This window comes from Macaca mulatta, chromosome 18 (genome assembly GCF_049350105.2).
Source record: "Macaca mulatta isolate MMU2019108-1 chromosome 18, T2T-MMU8v2.0, whole genome shotgun sequence".
In the NCBI taxonomy this organism is placed as follows: domain Eukaryota; kingdom Metazoa; phylum Chordata; class Mammalia; order Primates; family Cercopithecidae; genus Macaca; species Macaca mulatta.
This window is the reverse complement of record NC_133423.1, coordinates 65,162,775-65,186,355: the sequence shown is the minus strand read 5'-3', so window position 1 is coordinate 65,186,355 and position 23,581 is coordinate 65,162,775. Positions and strand designations below refer to the sequence as shown.

Sequence of the window (23,581 nt, the reverse complement as noted above, 5' to 3'; positions counted from 1 at the left end):
GGTGCAACCCCGTCTCTACTAAAAAATACAAAAAAACTAGCCGGGCGAGGTGGCGGGCGCCTGTAGTCCCAGCTACTCGGGAGGCTGAGGCAGGAGAACGGCGTAAACCCGGGAGTCGGAGCTTGCAGTGAGCTGAGATCCGGCCACTGCACTCCAGCCTGGGTGACAGAGCAAGACTCCGTCTCAAAAAAAAAAAAAAAAAAAAAAACCTTTGTCTCATCCTCACTTGGTGCTGACGCCATTTTAGGCCTCAGCCCACCTGCACCCAGGCACTCATTAAAACAGCATGTTGCTCCATATCGCCTCGTGTTGTCTGTTGGTGTGCTCTCGGGGTTTGAACCGATACAAGAACCTTACACATCTAATGTTGAAACCCTTGACTCCTTTTGAATTTGTAGATAAACCTGCAGCATCACTTGTTTGGCTATGTTATTAACTTCACCCTTTAAATGTTTACCTAGTCACATGGGACAGGGAGAATGGTCAAAACCAAACTGGCACATATAACTCTGGGCACATGCATAGACTCTAGGAGCCTGAGGTCTCATCAGCCCATACTACCTCCCTGCCTTGGCACTATTACTTCTCTTACCACGGGTGCTTTATTCATTGGGTTTTGAAGCTAGAATTTAGGACCATGAAATGTATTTTTAGGATCAAGAATTCAACTATGTTTCTAAGACATGGGTCTGTTGATGGCTAACCTAAAAAAAAGTCTTTAAGAATGAAACACATGCTTAGCCCCAGGGAGAAGAGCAGTGGTGTCCATGGAAGCAAATCTGATTCATTCTCAATGTGGGGGTCAGTTCCAGAAATTGTTACTGTCTGATTTTTCTCCCCACCTCCTTCTTCTTGCCAATCATCTAAAATATCTTTGGAGGGCCAGCTCATTTCCATACTTCAAGACTCAGAGCCCTGAACAAAGTTGCCATTGTCTGTTTATCTCCACAAAGATCTTATGTAAACAGGACATAATTTACATCTTAGTTGTTTTTAAGAGAGCTCATGGATTCGGTGAAGTAGCTTTTGGTATAGGGAAAGCAAATGTTATCACAAACGGAGGGAATCTAGGCAATTTCCTTCTTCTGCTTTCTCCGTTATTGAATATATTTATTTATAATTCACTACACACAAAAATCTCCTCATAGCTGCTCTTGTACATTCCTGCAGAGAATTCTGAATGCCACAGTGGTGATTAAGATATTATAACTACATATAGCATAATGGCTTCCCTTCATGAGCAAATAATAACTGAATTTGGTTTCCACATAATGGTAGTACTGAGTTCTATTTTTAAAAAATTCTGCTTAGGAGTATTGAAGACAAAAATTGAATGCTTATGAAATAAGGGAAAGTTGAAAATCGTTTATTTTCATGATTATTAAGGTTATTATTGATTAAAATGGTCGGAATTGAATCATTGGGAAGCCTTATTCTTATAAGTACCATTCTTTTAGCATATTAATATACTTTCTTCCAACTAAAATGTTTACAGTGTAATAAAATTATTAAAATGTAACAGAGTTTTTTAAAAAAAACATGTACTCCACCTCTGTCAAATATCAGGATTTTCCCATATTTGCAAACGAGCAAGGGTGTATGGCGTAACTGCCCAACGAATTCTTTCTGCCCACTGCACAAACAAAATGAATTCGCAGACACCACGGCACTGCCATGAGAGAGTTTACTTGAGGCGAGGCCAGCCACACCATGGGAAAGATGGAGTTATTACTCAAATCAATCTCATCAAAAGCTCAGTGGTTAGGGGTTTTTCAAAGATGGTGGGCAGGGGGCTAGGGCATGGGGAGTGCTGACTGGTTGGGTTGGATATGAAATCATTGGCGATTGAAGCTGTCCTCTTGTGCTGAGTTGTTCTTGGTGGGGCCACAGGGGCAGCTGGCAGGTCCAGCAAAAAACCTGAAAAGGGATCTCAAAAGCCCAATCTTAGCTCTTCAATAGTGACGTTATCTGCAGCAGTAATTGTGTAAGTTGCATATCTTGTGACCTGCGGAATAATGGCTGGTGATCCCTTAAGGTTACCTCTATACCAGGGCAGAATTCAGGCTCCTCCATCCTCCTATCCTGGTGGTGGCTCGTTACCTTTACAGACGCTTCACCAAGAGTTTTGGGGAAGGGCTATTATCAGTTAAACTGTAAGCTACGTGTCTCCCAAAGTTAGCTTGTCTTAAACCAAGGAATAATTAAGGACAACTTTGAAGGCTAAGAGCAAGATAGAGATTAGCTACATCAGATTTCTCCCATGCCATAATTTTCTTACTGCTATCATTTTGCAAAGTGGTTTTAATGGTATGGTGATTGAAGGCACAGACTCCAATATTTTTTTGTAGATATAGGGTTTTGCCATGTTTCCCAGGCTGGTCTTGAACTCCTGGGCTCAAGTGATCTGCCTGTCTTGGCCTTCCAAAATTCTGAGATTATAGGCGTGAGCCACCACACCTGGCCTGTTGGCCTTTTCCTGATGAGTGTGTAGGAGCTGTGTTTTGTTAACATAATTCAAATCTAAATCCTTTGTTGGTTATGTGTCTTGCAAATATCTTCTTCAAGCCTGTGGCTGGTTTCTTTTGTTCGTTCAGTCATTACTTCATTTATAGTGCCCTTTTGAATAGTCTTTTTCTTCTCCAATATAGTAACATTTGTCAATCTTTTTCTTTATGGTTGTGATATTTTTGTCTTATTCAAGAAAGTCTTTCTTGCCCCGAGGTCACAAAATATTCTCCTTTATTTTTTCCCTAAAAGTTTTAAATATCTTTTTTATATATATATTTAGGGCTTTACCATACTTGAAAAGAAAAACAAAACAAAACAGTTTTTCACAGGATATGAGGTAAAAATCTAATTTTATTTTCTGTTTGGATAAACAATTGTACCAACTGTGTTTATTGAATAGCTTATCCTTTCCCCCACTGATCTGTAATGCCATCTATATCATACTTCAAGTTTCCTTTTACACATGGGTCTATTCCTGGCTTTCTATGCTGTTGCATGGGGTTAGCTGTCCTTTGACACTATCACACAGTCTGACTTCCTCTAGCTTGGTAATATATCTTGCCCATCTTCTAGGGAAAACTCTCCTTCCACCTCCCACACCACACAATTGTACTGTCCTCTTTAGACGTTCAAAATTTCCAAGTTTATGTGCTTGATCCTTTACTCTTCCCTATTAATGTTATGATTAGCTTATCTAGTTTGCAAAAGACTATATGGATAGTTTGATTGAACTTAACCTTATAGTTTGCCTTAAACTTACAGATTAATTTAGAGAAAATTGTATATTTAAAATTCAAATCTTCTAATCCATGTATGCTGTCTTGCCAGATCTTCTTCTATATCATTTGACAATTTTTTATAATTTGCTCAAAAATGTTCTTGTATTTCTTTTGTTAAATTTATTTCCAAGTTCTTATGATTTTGTTGCTATTATGATTGGAAATGTTAACTGATTACATATTCTGATATTCTAATAGAATATATAGAAATAATATTAATTTTACATGGTGACCTTATTTCTAGCAATCTTGATGAATATTCTTATAAGTTCTACTAGGGTTTTGTTTTTTAAATTGTCTGGATTTTTCTCTACAAACAGTTACATCTTTTAGAAAACAAATTGTACCTTTCCTTCTAATATTTATACCTCATATTTCTTTCTGATCACTTATTATCTCAGAAATATATTACAATATTTAATAGAAATTGATATAAGGGAAATCTTTGTCTTCTGAACTGTTATTGGAATACTTCTAAAGTTTAACCACTATTACGTTTGTAATAGATCATTATTTTTAAAAATAACTTTATATTAGCTTGCAAATTATTTTTATTATGAATGAGTCTTGCCTGCTGTTTCTAGTCCTTACTAATATTTATCTTCATTTTGATCATATTTATATATATTTGCTTTCTCTTTGTATTTTATCATTCCTATGTGTTTGGATCAGACATGATCGTGTAAATGTGAAATTACTGTCCTACATTGTCTAGTAGTTTCATAATCACTGTTTGAAATGCTTGTTCCCCAGTGCCATAAAGAAATAGCACTTGAACATAAATTTAATTTATTTAGTAAGGCCATTTTTACTTCCTGCAGAAAGGGTACATTCGCCAGCAGTTTTGCCACAAGAGTACACCCAACAAAGGAGACAGGGTCATTTACAACCTGATGCGTCCACCCTACTGCTGTGTCTGGTTTCCATTGGCTGGAATGGGACCTCATATTTGTATTTGTCCTGATTGGCTAGCAACTTAGAACTTTTTTAAAAAGGCAAAGGTAGAGGAAAACAAAGGAAGGAGGAAGTAACTTGTGGCATGCTGAGAAAGGTAAAAACACTTCTAAATAAGGAAGAGGAACAGGCTATGACCTAATGTTTGCTTGGACCAGTATAAGCATGCCAGTGCAGATATTTAGGCTAAATTGTGGGAGCTAAGAATGTAAAGTTCATTGATTTCTTTCACTCACATCCATGTGAAGAGACCACCAACCAGGCTTCCTGTGAGCAACAAGGCTGTTTATTTCACCTGAGTGCAGGCGGGCTGAGTCCAAAAAGAGAGTCAGCGAAGTGAGATAGGGGTGGGGCCGTTTTATAGGATTTGGGTAGGTAGTGGAAAATTACAGTCAAAAGGGTTGTTCTCTGGCTGGTAGGGGTGGGGGTCACAAGGTGCTCAGTGGGAGAGCTTCTGAGCCAGGAGAAGGAATTTCACAAGGTAATGTCATCAGTTAAGGCAGGAACAGGCCATTTTCACTTCTTTTGTGATTCTTTAGTTATTTCAGGCTATCTGGATGAATACATGCAGGCTTGGGCTCAGAGGCCTGACAATTTCCTTATTACAGCTAGCAGATATTAAAGAATGTTAGCACAGGTCTTTGAATAAATTTTGTTTCTAAGAGAAGTTACTATTTACTCCTAATTAGATGGGGAGGAAAGTCTTTGAAGAGGAACCTCTACTTTACTTTTTACAATCACGTTTTTTAAAAGAGAAAAATTATCACCAAATAATCATCTGCCTGCAAGAATAAAAAGTAGCTTTCAGAAAATCCAAGTGAAATAAATTAATTGTGGTATTGCCTAAAATTCCACCATGGGATTTTTCTATCTTTTCAGCGTCATGTTGGATTAGGCAAACATTTGAAGGTACCACTTTTATTGTTTCTTTAATAACAGCAAGATAATTTACACAGTTATCAAGAATTTTCAAACGCTGAAGTGTTTATAGTGGATAGCAGAAGTTGGCAAACTTTCCCCATGAAGGGTGAGATAATAGATATTTTCTGCTTTGTGGACTACATGGCCTCTGGTACAGTTTTGCAAGTCTTCTGTGGCAGCACAGCCACAGATAACATGTAAATGAATGAGTGTGGCTGTATTCCAATAAAACTTTACTTGCAAAAACAGCCAGCCGCTGGATTTGACCCATAGGCCATAATTTGCTGACTTCCAGTCTACAGTAATGTGAATTAGTTATTCAATAACGTAAATGCCATCAGATGAAAGTATTAAGTTCATGAGGGAAAAATTAACTATGCTTGATTTTTCGTAGTTCATTATAATAAATAGACAAGTAAAAGTGAAATTTTGATGGAAAAATGGTTCACATGCTGATAATATGTTTTCTGAAAGTTAGACTCAAAATGAATAAGGTACATGCTCAGAAAATTCAATGGATATGTTTATTTTTGCTTGTACTGCTGAGGTTCAATAAATGTTAATTAGCCTATATTGTATAACTCATTAACAAGAGTAACACTAATGAATTTACAAGTTATAGTTATTTGGGATTATATGTATATTAGAATCCAATGTAAAGCAATTCTTTCATTGACATCTAAATTATTTAAGGATATATGTACAACTACTAGAGGGGTAGTAATGAGACCATGATACAAAAAGCAAGATTGACTTTAAACTGTAACAGAACATAGAAACTCCAATGTCAAACTGTTTCCGCATGCTCTCAAAAATTATCCACCAAAGAGGAAAATCAAGGGTTTTGTACAGGTAGTATGGAATATTTTACAGCAAGTGTTGTTCTTTTTAGGACAATAAAAATTACAAGGATAGACCATAAGCAAAAGCTGGAAGAGCAGCTGTTTCACACGTAGTGTCTCTTTTCGCCTATCTAATGCCAGTTTCTCTCATCTGAAGTAACATGCGTTCTATGCCCTCACATCTTGTCTCAGTAAAATCTACTCACAAGAGCACATCTAATTATCTAATTTCTTTTTATTTGTTTGAGACAAGGTCTCACTTTGTCACCCAGGCTAGAGTGCCGTGGCACTGTCATGGGTCACTGCAGCCTCGACCTCCCGGGCTCAAGCGATCCTCCCACCTCAGTCTCCTACAGGCCCTGGCCACCACACCCAGCTAATTTTTTGTGGAGAGTGAGTTTTGCCATGTTGCCTAAGCTGGTCTCAAACCTCTGAGCTCAAGCGATCCACCTGCCTCGGTCTCCCAAAGTGCTGGGATTACAGGTGTGAGCCACCACGCTTGGCTGCACATCTAATTTTTATGGTGTTTGTGATTCTTTGCAAGACTATTTAGATTTTCAACCTGGCATTCATTGTCCACTGAAAAGAAATTCATCCTTTGCTAACAGGCATTCCAGGCAGCAGTGAAGAGGTTAGGTAGGGAGGTTGAGGAAAAGGGTCTTTTGGTGATGGGAGGGTGGCCATCTTTGGCTCCTGCAGTCACACCTTTTAGGATGTTACCTGTTCAGACTGTGAACCAGGCTAATCCCATAAAGACGGTGTATGTAGTCAGTACCCAAATGGGCAAAACCTGTAAAACAAATCAAAGCAAGGAATTTAAGAAACAGTAATACATGATCATATAACTCCTGTAGTTTTAGCTTCATCATAGTAATGTTTTCTTTCTTCTAGAGAGGAACAGCATCAGGGCACATTGAGGCTCAGAAATTTATATTCCAAGAAGTGCACAGGAAGAGAGCAGATCCAAAGGTAAATTGCTCATGGGTTCTAAACTAAGCCGGGTTAAGAGATTGGGATTCCAAAAGAATGCAGTGTGCAGAATTATGGAACGACCCTTACAGATGTGAAATACTTGAAAGAATACTGAGTTTTGGAATGTTCACCTTAAGTCTGAGTAAAAAATCTGTCAACAATCCATGTAAGAAGCATAATGTTAAATTACCCCAATGATAAAGCCTGTTCCTTTTGCTTCATAGGATAATATTTCTGGTATAAGAAAGGATTCTCTATATTAAAACTGGAGAAGACGTCATGAAGAAGGCCAGAAATGCAGCATTGTGTTCAATAATAATGTGTCAGGCTTCAGTGTGGTAATCTGTGTAGGAGAACATTTGTGCAAGAGCCATCTCTGTTGGGGAGGTTCCATCATCACATTGCTTTCTCTGTTGACTGATGTTCTGAAAACGAGACACATGGCAAAGAGAAGCCATGCTATTACTTTCAGGGGCCAAAAGAAATGATTCACTTCAGGCACTTCAAAATGAAAATAAAAGTGCAAATATAATTTAGGCATAGATCATTCCTGAATTAATTTAATTATGTATTTCTTTAAAGTAGACAACCACCTGGAAGCAGTCATAACAACAGCAATAGCAAATCAATGCTGGTGAGCAAACTAAGTTAAATATTAACATCTAATTATATACTGTCTTGGAAGCAGCTGTGAGTTTATTTCCTTTTTAGAACAGTGCTAATAGTTTATAAACATAGCATGCATCTAGTATCTTATCCCCACTGAAAACATAACTATTGATTTATACTAAAAAACCATAAATAAGTACAAATCTCTAAGGCTTATAGGGGTTATCTGGTGTTTCTATCAAATATATTACTAAGAACCATCTTTGAGAATTTTTTTTTTTTCTGGGAAAGGCTTCCAGTACTTCAAACTGACATAATAGAAAAATCAAATAATATATGTGTTTAAGTATTTGTGTATTCTCATCAAAAAACTTGATTATCTAGGCAAGTGTATGAACCATAAAGTAATTAGAAGTTAATAAAAGTGTCCCCTGACTCTAGTGAGCACCTCAACCCTCAAGATATTTTTCAATTTCATGTTTAAAGACACAAATACAACTGGATCAGCTTTTCCTCAAACCAACTAATACAGCACAACTCCTGGAACTAAGGATGTTTTACACATGCAGAGAAGAAGAGGCTGTCTAGGCAAACTGATTTTCAGTTTTTGAGCCAAAAGCAGTGGTCTTGAGAAGATGTTTACCTGCTCACTTTTAAGTCAACTCATTTTCTTTCTTTAAATATAAAATAGACAGCTTTCTCAGGTGTTTTTAAAGTAGGCCTATATAACTGTATGTGTATAGTTTCTTTAACACTATCCACTGAGGATATCCAGTGAAACAAGAAACACAAGCCCTGTCATATAAGTCTAAACAGAAAGCTCTTGCTTCCTGGGAATGAAAATCTAATATTATAATACAACATAAACCTGGTGAAGATGGGCAGTGTTAAGTGATTGTATTAAGTTTCTCTTAGTTCTCTCTGAAACTGGGGATATGTTAGGAAGAGGCAATGGCCATAAAAATACATTTTATAAAGTTCAACTTATTAAAAATAATTTAGAAGTAATCTGTAAGATTACTGCCACAAATCCTACATTAATTATCAACTAAGTAATGATATGCTAGAACCCAGGATTCTGGTAATATTAGCTCTGCTCTAATACAAATGCCAAATGGTTTCAAAGGAATTACTACTTATGACAGGAATAACACATATTAAAAAGAAAAGCAAAAGGTTATTTTACATTCTTCTCAGTGGTGAAAGTCTGATAATTGAAAATTAGCCTTGTATCATGTGGATAGTTCAGTTGTTAGAGAGCCAGAATATATATTTCCTAATAATATGGATCAAGGATAATATATAGTCCAATCACTCTTGACTAAAGGAGTCTGACATTTTCTTCTTAAAACTGAGGTGAACATTGATTAAGTTTTTTGTTGTTGTTGTTGTTGTTTTTTCCTCCAGGGGAAAAGATCAATTTTCTATTCTTATTACAATTTGTGGTGTGTGAGTGAGGTATGGCACTTTAGTGCTCTGAACACAATGAATCAGTGTGGTATCCTAGTCAACACATTTCTGACCATTTGTTAGCAGGCATTTTTGGAGATCTTGTAGCCATTCCATCCTTCCAGAGTCACAATAAATTACAGCTTGCCATTTTCAAATCTGCTTTTGGGTATTATTTCAGTGACATTAGCATTAAAATACATTTGTTCAAGATAAATGAATTAAATGTAAGGATGATGACAAAAAAATTTTTAACCCTTTAATTGTAGAATATTGCCTCTCTTTAGATTCAAGATCAGCTAATAACAATTTACCCCATTAGCTGCTTGAGACAAATTGGTTGAATAGCATTTGACATATTAACATTATGAGATGACAGGCTCTCTCTTAATGAATTTGATTATGTATTCACTGGCTATTTGTGTGTTCTGCTTTATTGGTCTACAGATTACATGTGTAAGGTATAATCATACAATGTAGAGGGCACACATTTTCCTCTCACTGATTAATCTTTCTTTTCACATTTCTCAACATGGGTAATGAAATCAAAGTAGAAAGTGATGAACGGTGAATGGTTAATTCTTACATAAACCCAGGTGTCCTCAGGTATTAACATAATCAACATGAGTTTGTAGGCTGTGAATTTTCAAAATGGCAGACCCAAACAATGTGGAGAAAATAGACTTGGTTAAACCTATTTTTTTCTCCTTCAATGTAATGCTGACAAACTAAACACCATCAAATCCAACTTCTATTTTATTGGTATACTTTGATTGCTTTTCAAACAGAGTAGAAATTTCTTAGATTAACCTAGAAATTGAGAATCTCCAGAATCCAGGAGCATAGTTTTGCACTTTTAACAACTATTGTGATGTGTGGACAATAAAACTCACTAATCTGGGGCAAATAGATAAATCTAACATAAGAGAATCTACATAAAAATTGTGTAATTGGAAATAAGACTGCCGCATATACATTGCCAACACTGCATCCCTGAAAAACAATCTACTTTTTCAAACAAGATCAAGTTTCTTGTGAATAAGTCTCACTGTTTTAAAATGACTTTTTGGAACATCCATGAAAGTACAAGAAACACAACTAGCTATTGGGAGGTCTGACAGGCGATGGAACATGATCAGAGCATCTCTAAACTTGAAGGGACATTATGAATCATCTAGAATAATCATTTTCCAAACTTCAATCATTTAAACACCACTCTCACAACTTCACCTATTTCAATACCTGTCTTTTTTCATTTGTATAAATTTAGGGGTTATAAGTGCAGTTTTGTTACATGGATATACTGGGTAGTGCCTATACCCTTCTTCATTAGTTTCCTACTGCTGCCTAATTGTCATAAACTTGGTAGCTTAGGCAACATGGAATTATTGTCTTGTAATTCTATAAGTCAAAAGTTGGACATGGCTCTTATGAGCTAAAATCACAGTGTTGGCAGGGCTTTGTTTCTTTCTAGGGGCCACAGGAGAGAATAGGTTTCCTTGACTTATCTTCTACCAGCCACCCACATTCTTTGGCTGGTAGCCTCTTTCTCCGACTTCAGAGCCAGCAACATTGCATCATGATGACTTTTCTGTTCTCACATGTTTTTCTAACCACAGCTGAGAACAGTTTTCCACTTTTCAGAACTCATATGATCACAATAGGCACATTTAGGTAATCCAAAATAATCTCCCCATGTCAAAGGTTCTTAACCTTAATCCCATCTGCAAGATCCCTTTTGTCATGTAAGATAACATATTCACAGGATCTGGGGATTAGGATGTGGACATCTTGGGGTGGGGGACAATTTTTGCCTTCTACATCTTCTAATACAAAGTATGAAATATTTTTATTTAAGTTGACTTTACAGAAATTTTTATCATTGCTATAAATGGAAAACTAAAATTAGAATAAATTCATTGAAAGTAGAACAATAGTATCCAATCTGGTTAACTGGATATTATTGCCCCCTGCATTCTAGAACCTGCTGCTCTCTTGGTTGAAAGGGAGGTTAGCATGTTTAAAAAGTATTATAGCACCAATCTGAGGCTTTCCCTTAGGCCGTAATGGAAGGAGTGAAACTATAATTGAAAAGGGAATTGAAAAGTCTCATTAGAAAGGTCAGTGATTTTGAATGCTGCATCCGTGGAGTTCTAAAAATCATTTCATGACACTCTTATAGTTCATTTACCATTAGCAATGTATGTTCCACATTCTGAGAAGCTCAGAGGTAGTGATGCAAGTAACAATGGGTGCAAGAGGTCCCTGGGTAAAACCCTTGTCACATGTCCATCCAGAAAATGGTCAGGGGATTTTTGGCCAGGCAAGCGCACTCATTAAGTCAATTTTTTAAATGTAAAAACTCATTACATATGGTGCTTCATGTGCGGATAAATCTTTCTCTCTGGAATTTCCAGCCATTTATCCTAGCTCGGCACTCTGTAGCAAGGCAGAACTGGTCAAATTACCCAGCAGAGCAGCCAGAGAATAGTTTGGACCAGCATATCAGGATTCAAGTCACAGCTCTGCCACTCATTGGTGGAAGAATTTTGGAACAACTCTATATTTTTTCAGGCTGAAGAATGGAGAATAGTATAATAATATTAATACCAACGACACAGGACTTTTGTGATGGTCAGATGTGCTAAAAATGTGTTATCTTTTAAGCCATGAATTTGGTGACCATATAATAATCGATTATCCAAATTAGAACATTTTTATGAATGAAGAGGATTCTAATAACAATTGTGTTGGAACAGTAGGCACAAACCGGGACTGACTCAGCAAATCAGGATGCAGGTTCAGACTGAACACAGAAGACCTCATTCATTTTAGTCATTTCTGTTTTACGTGGAAGCTCTTCTAAATTTGAAGTCAAATGACCATATTATCTCTGTTGTTCATTTGCTTTTAGCCAAATAGGTCCATTTCTTTCAAACATTTCAAATATGATATTTCTCAATCTTCATTTTCTAGTCAGCCTCATATAGGTGGAATCTAATTTTTAAAGTTTTATTTTGGAGTATGAGCAGAGTGTGGGGTGCCTAGGTTCAGAGTTTTACTTCCACCGCTGACCAGCTTGGATACAGTTTTTAATCTCTCTGTATGGCAGTGATCTCTTCTACCTCCCTCACATAGTTGTAGTGAAGAGTAATGAGTCAATATCTATAAGACTTAGACTCATGCGTGGCACATATAAACACCATCTAAGTGTTGTTAAATAGAATAAATAAATGAGGCTACTGGAACTGAACAATACTCAAAACAACAAGCTGCAATATTTTGTGACAGCCTGTGCTAGACACTGGAGATAAAACAGTAAACAATAAAGGCACAGTCCCTATCCTCAGGGAACTTCCAGACCTGCAGAGAGAAAAGATATTAAGCAAGCCGTTGCATAAATTAATGATTTGCAATTGTGACTAGTGCTGTGAAGGAGAAAAGCAACATGCAGTGTGTTGGGCCTGTTTGGGGACCCAATTTTATCTGGCCGATATACACCACAGTAGGACAATTATGTCTCCTGTGCTGGCCCCAGAATCCTATTAATGAAAGTAAGTATTCATTAGTTCCCAGGCAACTGCGTCCACTAGAAACTCACGTCGAGCTTGTGGTCGTTAATACCCTCAGGTTTTTCTTTGCATGTGCTGTTGTCAAGATGGAATCCTCAGCTTTGTAATTCTTTAATTGATATTTTAAAAAATCCAAATGGGTTTTTATATATATAAAATTATATATAAAGAGAGGTTATATATATATATAGGTTATATATATATTTTGTTATATATGTTTTATATATATGTGTGTATATATATATTTTGAGACTGAGTCTTGCTCTGTTACCCAGGCTGGAGTGCAGTGCCATGATCTCAGCTCATTGTAACCTCCACCTCCCTGGTTCAAGCAATTCCCCGCCTCAGTCTCCCGAGTAGCTGGGATTACAGGCGCACGCCACCATGTCTAGCTAATTTTTTTTGTATTTTTAGTAGAGACAGGGTTTCACCATGATGGCCAGACTGGTCTCGAACTCCTGACCTCAGGCAGTCCACCCACCTCAGCCTCCAAAGTGTTGGGATTACAGGCGTGAGCCACTGCGTCCAGCCTACATTAATTTTTAATAACATTCATCTTGATATCTTTAGCCCTTCTTCTGGCCTGTCTTTAGCCCTTCTTCTGGCCTGTCAACATAATTTTAAATTGTCGATTCTTCATAACACTGGGCTAATGTTCTTTTTAAGTTATATCATGTTTAGATATACTTCAGTTTTAGGTCTTATCCAAGGCATTTGGAAGGGTTTTGGTGTCTGGAACTTTTCAGTTTAAAATTTTAATTGCAATAACTTTTTTTTCACCTCAAAACAATACTTCTTTCTGGTAGAAAAATGTAAGAAGATAAGATTTTTTTAAAAAATAAAAATCTCTATCACACCTTCATAACAGAAATGCTATCAACATTTTACGGAATACCATTCTGTTCTTTTCTAATTTGAGAAAAGTGTACTTAAGAACTCAGGAGTGTAAGTTACATATGGCTTCGAATCTGGATGTGGCACATAACCATGTGTTATTCTTCCATCACAGAACATTAAAAGGTTGTGTGATTTTTTTCATACATACTTTGATTGTTTAAAAACACTTGCATTATTTTCTTACATTTTCTACCAGAAACAAGTATTGTTTTGAAGTTAAGTTATTAAAATTAAAATATTTAAAATATTAGACTGAAAAGTTCTAGGCTGGGCATGGTAGCTCATGCCTGTAATCCCAGTACTGTGGGAAGCTGAGGCAGGTGGATCACTTGAGGTCAGGAGTTTGAGATCAGCCTGGCCAACATGGCGAAACACCGTCTCTACCAAAAATACAAAAATTAGCCAGGTGTGGTGGTGGGTGCCTGTAATCCCAGCTACTCGGGTAGGTTGAGGCAGGATAATTGCTTGAACTCGGGAGACAGATGTTGTAGTGAGCCTGTAGCAGGACGAGCGGCAGACAAAACTCCTCAGACAGTGAGTTAAAGAAGAAAGGGGTTTATTCGACTGGGGGGCATCGGCAAGACTCCTGTCTCAATAGCCCAGCTCCCCAAGTGAGCAATTACTGTCCCTTTTAAGGGCTCACAACTCTACGGGGGTGCTCATGAGAGGGTCGTGATTGAGCAAACAGGGGGTACATGACTGGGGGCTGCATGCACCGGTAATTAGATTGGAATAAAACAAGATAGGGATTTTCACAGTGCATTTCTATACAATGTCTATAATCTACAGATAACAGAACCGATTAGGTCAGGGGTTGATCTTTAACTACCAGGGTGTGGCCCCGGGCTGTCTGCCTGCGAATTTCATTTCTGCCTTTTAGTTTTTACTTCTTCTTTCTTTGGAGGCAAAAATTGGGCATAAGATGACATGAGGGGTGGTCTCCTCCCTTAAGCCGAGATTGCACCACTGCACTCCAGCCTGGGTTACAAAGGAAGACTCTGTCTCAAAAAAAAAAAAAAGAAAAAAAAAAAAATTCCAGAAACCGAACTCTTCCAAATGCCTTCAATAAGACAGAAAGGATACATACGTAATTTAAATATGACATAATCTAAAAACATTAGCATGGTGTTATGAAGAATCACAGTCTTCAGTTGTGGCTTTACATTATTTACATTGTCTTGCTATCATAAAACAAAGCTTGGATAAACATCTGTATAGATAAAACTCCAAATACATAAGAAATCAGAGCTTTTTACATCTTCCTGAGATATTTTCCCTACATTGTGAAGCAATGACTTCTAAAGTGGTTTACTCAAGAAACTTTATGTTCCTCACTCATCCTTGACCATCTCATTTAGAATTCATCACACCCTCCTCCCTATACACAGTAACTTTTTACCCCTTTCTTTACCTTGTTTTTACAGAGCACTTACCACAATTCAACACATTATTTAGTTATTTGCTTATGATCTCTAGCTCCTCCCCTACTAAAGCGCAAGCTCCATAGGGCAGAATTTCTGTTTTCTTCACTGCTGTATTGCCAGTGCCTAGAACAGTAGCTGGTACCTGGAAGTGAGTGCCCAATAAACATCTGTTGAAAGGCTACAAAAAGTTCTCGTTTTTTGGTGATCTCTAAACCACTAGAGCAACTCTACCTGCCAGTTCTTTACTGACAGCTTGCAGCATTCCTTTTCTGCAATTACGATAATGTGCACTCATTTATTTCTCTATCTGGCAGAGGACACTCCTCTTTTCCACTCTGGATCACAAGAGGGCATGGGGCTGCATGGAAGCTTGCTCGAATGTTACCTGTGCAGTGTATTATTCTAATCTTTCCAACAACCATATTGGTTGGTTTTACTCATTATACCAATGAAGACAAGGGGACTCAGGGAAGTTGAATAATTTGCTGGAGGTCACCCAGTTAGTGATAAAACGTTCCTAATAAACTGTGACACACTGCCTCCTACTAACCAGCTGAGTGACTCTGGGCAGGCTATTTAATCTCTCTAATTCTTTTTCCTCACTTATAAAATTAAGGGGTTCCATCTGATTTCTGAACCCAACACTTTAGAATTATTTTGTGACCAGTATGACCCGTGTATCTCTTAAAGGATTATTAATTGTGTTTTGACACAGGGACTTTTTCCTTTCTACTGATACCTCTATTAAACAAAGGAGGAATTTCTGCAGGACACTTTTATGCTTAGGACTCTAAAAACCATAGGCAGAAATAATCAGTCATATATTGCATTCTACAGTGTCTAATTAAAGAGTTACAGTGTGAAACTACCATAAAAAAACTGATCAAATATCACCAAAAGGATTGTGACATAAGCTGTGTTTCTAGGCATTACATGTACGTTAAAATTTTTAGTCATTCCTTTATTCTATGAAAATAACACCCAGTTATTTCTGTAAGATAATGGCACCATTGAGTACTTAATGTTCAAATAGTTCTAAACTCTTTAATGCATTAATTATTTAACCTCTCCAACAATGCTGTGAGGTATGTAATATTATTATTCCCCTTTTACAGATTAAAAAAATCAAGTACAGAGAGTTTTAAGGACATTGTCCAAAGTTGTACAAGATAAGTAGCAGAATCAGGATTTGGACTCAAACTGTATAATTTCAAAGCACACTCAGATGCAACACAATATGACCCAGGGCCTAGAGATTGTGTGTTGGGATACTGTGTATCTCACACTGGAGTATATTCATTCTATGACATAAGAGAAAAACTTATGGCATGTTTTGAAAACCACTTATATAAAATGTGATTGTAATAGAATACATATATGTCATAAAATAGAATATAATTCTATATAATTGAATAGACTTCTAAAATGATATTTTTCTCTTAGACTATTCCTTATCTTTTTTACACTTAATTCTAATTATTTTAACAGTTTTTCCTACAGAAATATATAAAATGTATTCTCTTTTTTCTTTATATCCAAGCTATATAAATATGTAAGCCATAGTTACCAAACCATTATACTAAAGAATCTGTAATAATATATTTAACTTTTGACTTTAATAAACGTGTTATTTTTTGGTGACTTGTAACATAAATGTGCCAGTCTATAAACTACAGGAAAAGTGTCATTCTGCAGTATTTGAATTAGCTGCTTCTGCTGATAATTAGCCTCTCTCACAGTTATGTCAATTTTCAATTGCTGCACTCCTATAATTTGTGATTCCATTCCTGTTTTTTGGCATATTGATTGTCTGTTTTTGATGCATAAATTCTGAATGACCAAATTTAATTAACATTCTTTGAGTTAATTTTCCTCTTTGCGTCCTTGGTGAAGAACTGTAATGGTTGGTCAAGGAAAATTTACGAAGTTATTGTTATCCATGCTCATCTAAGAATGAAAGCTATCTAGAGAAAACAAGAAAAACAGCACCTCTACATAGCATTTATTTATTTATTAACTACTCATTCAAATTCATTCTCTAAAGGAAGGAGACCTGGCTCCTTCTATGAGCTTTCAGTCTTAATCCTCAAATACTGTCTTACCTAGTGGCCTAATTATAAAAGCAACTTGGTTGTTTTTGCTTATCTGTGAGCAAATCATGGTTATGAATCATGGTTGGTTCCAAAGCTCATTTCATTTTCATTCCCTGTAAGAGAAGCCACTTATCAGCAGAAGTACCTAATTCAAATGCTGCAGAATGAAATTTTTCCTGGAGTTTATAGGCTGACTATATTAGTCTGTTCTCACACTGCTATGAAGAAATACCTGAGACTGGGTAATTTATATAGAAAAGAGCTTTAATTGACTCACAGTTCTGAATGCCTGGGGAGACCTTAGGAAACTTACAATCATGGTGGAAGGCATCTCTTCACAGGGCAGCAGGAGAGAGAATGAGTGCTGAGTGAAGGGGGAAGCCCCTTATAAAAGCATCAGGTCTTGTGATAACTCACTCACTGTCATGGGAACAGCATGGGGGGAAACCGCCCCCATGATCCAATTACCTGCACCTGGTCCTGCCCTTGAGATGTGGGGATTACTACAATTCAAGGTGAGATACCAAACCATATCACTGACAAATTTATAGATGGGTCACGAAATAATAACTTGTGTATTAAAGTGAAAAGTTAAATATCTTATTACTGCTTCCTTAAAACATATCTGCAACTATGCCTATAGATTTCTCAGTTGTTTGTTTCTTGTGGTGGAATGCAAACTTTTGATATAGATTTGCCATAAGTCTAGATGCATGGAATTCACACAAATTAAATGTGTTTATTATTATAAATGTGCACAAATCCAAGTAGCAAAATTCTTTAAAATATCCTTCAATCAGCTAGCCATTTAATTTATTCAAGGAATTCTTATTTTGGAAATACATACATAATACACCCAGTTCATCCTTTCTATGCCTGAATCTTGCTAAATCCCATTTTATTCATTATTGTCTGACTATTTTTTCAAAGGATATTTTATTTATACACATTTATATGAGCAAAATGCATTACAAGTTGAAATTATTTTTTTAGTTGGGTTAATTGCTGTCACTTGTGTTATGGAGTTTTGATATAGTTTCCACTTTGACAAGTCAAACTTGACACAAGCAAATATTGGCACAGACTGTCGGGTCAAAAATGAACTCCTAATGTGACAACTAAAGTGAACTGCTACAAACCCTGGCTGTCAAAATACAAGTTATGGCTTTGTAATGTAAATACAGCTTTAAAAGTACAACTTTCTCAGGCACCCATCTGTCAAAAGACAGGCTATGCTATGTCCTGTGGCGCTTTGATGAGTTTGCTCACTCTTAAGGGTAGGGGCCAGGAGAACTGGGCTCCACGCCTCAAAAAGAAGAGGACTGATATGCAGTGGACTCCAGGTTTTACTGCTTTCTTATGGTGGACTGATAAAAGCTCCTGTAAATGGAAAAGACAGAATTCTATTCCAAAATATTACTAGAAATCATATCCTTACTATAAGAAAAAAATACTTCTTACAATTTTTTTTTTTTTTTTTTTTGAGACAGAGTCTTGCTCTGTCACCCAGGATGGAGTGCAGATGCATGATCTTGGCTCACTGCAACATCCACCTCCTGGGTTCAAGCAATTCTCCTGCCTCAGCCTCCTCAGTAGCTGGGATTATAGGCACGTGACACCATGCCCAGCTTATTTTTGTATTTTTAGTAGAGACGGGGTTTCACCATGTTGGTTAGGCTGGTCTTGAACTCCTGACCTCACAATCCGCCTGCCTCAGCCTCCCAAAGTGCTGGGATTATAGGCGTGAGCCACCATGCCTGGCCACTTCTTACAAAATTTTAAAAGGAAATAACTAATTTTTTCCTGGCTCCTTTCAGGTAAAAAGATAATTTCAGCACCATCTCTGGTATGGTATTGAACGAGGCAGTGGGGATTAATGTCTGCAAAATAGATGTATGTGGCTTACCACCATGGGTTGTTTCAGGAAAGCTTTGGAAAAAATGATTAACAAAATAGGCAGAAAGGATAAATTGCCAACAATTATGACATAGCATAGAGCATATGATATGTAATTGGGGAATCAGTTTTTATAAAACTCACATTTTAAAATCTAAGAAAATGACACTAACCACACAAGTTTCCCAATTTGCTACTGTCAGCTGAACATCTATTATGTATTAAGCACAAATGTAGATAGTTAACATATGTCCTTTAACTAAATTACACAAATGCAAAAAGGATTGCCAGGGGAGAGGATAATCAGCCCAGGGAGCAAGCATTCATTAAAGAGATTTCTAAGGAAGAGCAATGTTTTTGAAAATAACAGGAGCCAGGATGAATTGCATGTCACACCAGTTCTCAGTGATGTTTGGGGAGGAGTCCAGAGTTTTTCCATGAACTCTAATCCATGAAAACAAGCACATTAGCTACTTTCCCCCCTTCTATTTAGGGCACCATTTTTAAAAGTTGACAACCTCCTGCAGGGATGTTCTGAAAGACAGAGACATCTGGTCAGAATGATGAATGTCCTTGGTGGATGAGGCAGAAAGAGTTGACTGTGTAGGACATTCCTGACAAGTCCTCAGGATTTAAAATGGTAACCATCTTTTTTGGCAAGTTTTTTTGTTTTTTGTTTTTTGTTTTGGATGAGAGGATGTATTTTAAAAGTTCAATGAAAGACTGAACTTTTAAACTCAGTTACCTGTAGTTGTGTGGGTAAGGGTATGCATCCAATTGAGCTCATAGTATGTGTTCAATATATATTTATTTCATCTAACCCTTCCCCGCATTACTGCTGACAGCTTCTGAGTTAAGGGTGAATCGCTGACTCCAATGCTATTAGAAGGGGCATGTAGCGTGACCCAGTCACACTCTTCCCTTACTCTAGTGTGTGCAGCCTCTCCTTTTGCTTCCACCGTGAGCTATTTTCCTGCCATGGCCCAAACTGAATTTATATACAGATGCATAGATACAGATAGCTATAGAGCCACAATATGTGCGCATGTGCGCGCGCATGTGTGTGTGTATACATTTGTACTTGGCATGTTTATCTGCCATCTTCCTATCCTTCTTCTGAAAATCGTTGCCCCGCTTTACCCCAATTGATATAGTTACTATCCATTGAGACATAAGAAGAGTAGGAAAATGTGAATGTTTACAGGTGTTACTTCCCAGGGGTGTATCTATCTGAATCTTTAATAACTGTCTTGAATGTGTAATGGGTATTACAACCTAACCTAACATAGCCAAGAATAATTCCTGCCTCTTCACGCCGGCTCATGCAGCCCACTCTCTAAACATTACCCTGTTCTTCTGGAGTTTTCCATCTTAGTAAATGGTCTCATTAACCATCCAGTTGCTTACTTAAGCTTCAACCCTGGGAATTTTCTCTCGTCTTTACTTTCTTACATCCAATCCATCACCAAGCTCTTTTGGTCTTATCCCCCAAATATTTTGCAAATCCGTCCCACTTCTCCCCACCTCCACTGCTGTTATAGTCCAAGTCACCCGATGTCTTTTGCCGAAATCACTGCCAGAGCTTTATAATTGATATCCCTGCTTTGACTCTTTCTCCCCATCCTGTCACCAATTATGATTTTCTAGTTCACTTAGAATAAAATTGATTTTATAAGGCTCATACATCGTACATCTTCTGGCTCCTGATTTTGTCTCAGCCCAATATTCTATCACCCTTCTCTTCATTCACTGGACTTAACTGACCTTCTTTTTGTTTCTTGAACAAGTGAAATCTGTTTTCTCTTTTGGAGTTCAACATTTGCTGCTTCCTTTCCCTAAAACTCACTGCCCCTCGATATTATCTCAAGCTGACTGGAGTTCATTTCAAATATCACCTCCTTGGTGATACCCATCAAATTTCCTCTCTCTTATCCACACAATCATTTTATCACCTTTCTGTTTTATTTCTTTATTGACACTTAGCACTAAGTACAATTGTGTTGTTCATGCATTCATTTGTTTGCTTGTTTACTGCCTCTTTTATCCTATTAAAATGTGGACTCTGTGAGAGCGTGGGTTTACCTGTCTTGTTCATCACATGTACCCAGCACACCAAATAATGCCTGGCACATAGAAGAGTGAACTAAAGAAGAAAAATAATAATTGTATTAGCATATTTTCCTCAAATTTCTTTTCTTTTCTTTTTTCTTTTTTTTGAGATGGAGTCTCACTCTGTCACCCAGGCTGGAATGCAGTGGCAGGATCTTGGCTCGCTGCAACCTCAGCCTCCCGGTTCAAGCAGTTCTCCTCCTCAGCCTCCCAAGGACCTGGGATTACAGGCATGAGCCACCACGCCCAGGTGATTTTTGTATTTTTAGTAGAGATGGGGTTTCACTATGTTGGCCAGGCTGGTCTTGATCTCTTGACCTCGTGATCTGCGCACCTCAGCCTCCCAAAGTGCTGGGATTACAGGTGTGAGCCACCGCGCCCAGCCCTTTCCTCAAATTTCTGAAGCTGAAACTAAGAAAGATAATCTATTTCATTCTCTGAAGGTTGAATCCTAGATATAAAACTCAAGAGCTATTGGTGCCTGTTTTCTGTGACTGGGCCAAAGCCATGAGAATAATGAAGCCAACAGACAGCAAAAGCAGTGATGAGAGCAAAAGATAGTTTTGATGATATTTAATTCTCCTTTTAGTTGTTTGAGACCCAGGTATATTCCTTCTTTTCCCATAGTATGATTGTACAATTTATGCATGAGATATACCAACATACTTCCAATAATTCCTCTTTTTCCTTTCTTGTTTAAGTTGGTTGAAATTGGCTTCTGAGATTTACAATTAAAGTATTCCAAACTATCCTGTCACTGCTTGCTTCTATTGCCTTTTCTGTGACTATTATGAAATGTAAAACTCTGGCCATTATATACTTCTTTCATCTCTCTCTCTCTCCAACTCTCTCTCTCTCTATCTCTACCTCTGTCTCCATCCTTTGGACCTTTACACATGTGTTTTTATATACTTGGACTATTCTTTCTGATTTTTCTTTAAAAAAGCATTCTGACAGCCCAAGCCTAGAGTTTATACTCCTTCTATGATCTACCATAGCATCATATATTTATTCCCAGTGTAGCATGAGCGACTAGTCTTGCATCTCCCTATTTGTCTCTTTCACTGTTGTATTTTTTCTTATTTACAACAGCATTCTTGGTGCCTAACACAATGCCTGATATATAAACAGACGACAACTGAATAAATGAATGAATGAACAAATAGAACTGTTTTGTTGGGGACCAAAGCAGAACTAAGAGGTAACAGACTAGAATCTGAGTGTTAATAATGTGGTCCACACCAGACTTTTTCCTGTTGATGCTGCTCTAAAGTGTTGAACTGCTATTTTTTCAGATTGAGGCTGTTCGCTTTGGGCTTTGGCAAGATTTATACCTATATTTTCCAGTACTTGTTTTTCTAAGGATTCCTTTATTTTTTGTTTATGTTCCCCTTTTTTCACTTACAGGGACTTTTTTTTTTCAGGGCTATTTTCCTCTAGTATAAGATTCGAGATTTCTACCTATTAGTGCCATTTGATTTGTCACTTTGTCAAATATTGGCAGCATGCCAAGCTGCTAGGCATCCTGTTTAAAATAGTTTATTGTGGAAAATAAAAATAAATTCATATCATCAGTATCATTTTCTATTTAGTATATTCCATGGACTATCCTTTTAAAAATCCTTTCAGAAATCAGAATTGCTATACCAATCTCTGATATTCCTATTTTGCACAGTTTTTAGTGCTTAAGAAAACAAAGAAAATACCCAATTTTCTTCAAGTTTATTTTATATTTGAAAAAATAGCATGTCCAATTTATGTCATGTTCGGTCATTCCCAGGGGAAGAGAATGTTTCCATTGACCATGACTATGACCATCATTGTACTCTTGCTCTGCAGAGTCTCAGGGAGTCTCACTAAGTGTTCTGATGGGCTTGGTGCAATGATTATTTTTCCTTTTTACACTCCATGGATCTTATCACTGCAATGACACTAAATGATTGCACTTTGCTTGTTTTTCCAGCAGTTTTTCCATGAAATTTGTGCCATTGCCAAATGAATTTGCAACATTACATGAACACTGCCAAATATTCTTCATATAAATGGATTCTTGACAGAAACAAAGAAGGAGCAAAGAGGAAAACCTTACGCAGGGAGGAATTTCAAAGAAGACATCTCTAAATTGAAATGAGTTGTCAGATACTGATGATTTCATATAACACCCTATCATATGATAATGTGTGATGGAGAGGATGGACAGTGGACCTTAAATATTGAACTCTTATTCTCAACATGTTGGCGGAACGATGTAAGGAGTAAAGTTTCTCCCCAGAAATAAAGCAGTTATAAAGACATGGAATCTGCTTACTCCTTTTTCTTCAGTTTTGGCCTGAGAAAAAATGAGGAGTGGTGAATGTGTGTGTTTTAATTTTCTTGAGTATTCCTGAAGACATGTTGGTGGTCATATATGGACCACTCTTTCTAGCACTCAGATTCTGAAGGCAGAGTCAATAATTTCAAAAACAGAAGGAAGCTGTTCTTGAGCTAACCAAATATCTTGAGTGTAACCAAGTATCTTCATGGTTTAGAAATGAGTTCTAGTGAATCTAAGTCAAA

At 37.2% G+C, this 23,581-nt stretch overlaps 1 long non-coding RNA gene across 2 annotated transcripts; it reads left to right on the top strand.

Annotated features, from left to right (window-relative positions):
• The first annotated feature begins 6,875 nt into the window (after nt 1–6,875).
• LOC114673801 (uncharacterized) lies at nt 6,876–23,319 on the top strand. 2 transcript variants are annotated; one of them, XR_013408500.1, is made up of 3 exons: nt 6,876–6,973; nt 21,136–21,275; nt 22,992–23,319. It is a non-coding gene; the product is annotated as an uncharacterized LOC114673801 (long non-coding RNA). The 2 variants fall into 2 exon arrangements; XR_013408499.1 differs by having other exon boundaries at nt 22,989–23,319.
• The last annotated feature ends 262 nt before the right edge of the window (nt 23,320–23,581 follow it).